Below are 246 nucleotides of genomic sequence, written 5' to 3'. Positions count from 1 at the left end.
TGGCCTCCGCCAGGGCTGCGCTTTGTCTCAAATCCTGTTTGTAGACCGGATATGGACAGGATATTGAGGTGTAGTCGGACTGGGGAGGGGTTGCAGTTTGGTGCACTAGGGATCTCATTGCTGCTTTTTGCGGATGATTTGGTCTTGATGACATCATTGGCCTGTGACCTTCAGCACTCACTGGATTGGTTCGCAGCCGAGCGTGAAGCATCTGGGATGAGGATCAGCACCTCTAAATCTGAGGCC

This window comes from Etheostoma spectabile, chromosome 9 (genome assembly GCF_008692095.1).
Source record: "Etheostoma spectabile isolate EspeVRDwgs_2016 chromosome 9, UIUC_Espe_1.0, whole genome shotgun sequence".
Lineage (NCBI taxonomy): Eukaryota > Metazoa > Chordata > Actinopteri > Perciformes > Percidae > Etheostoma > Etheostoma spectabile.
This window is presented reverse-complemented; position numbering follows the sequence as displayed.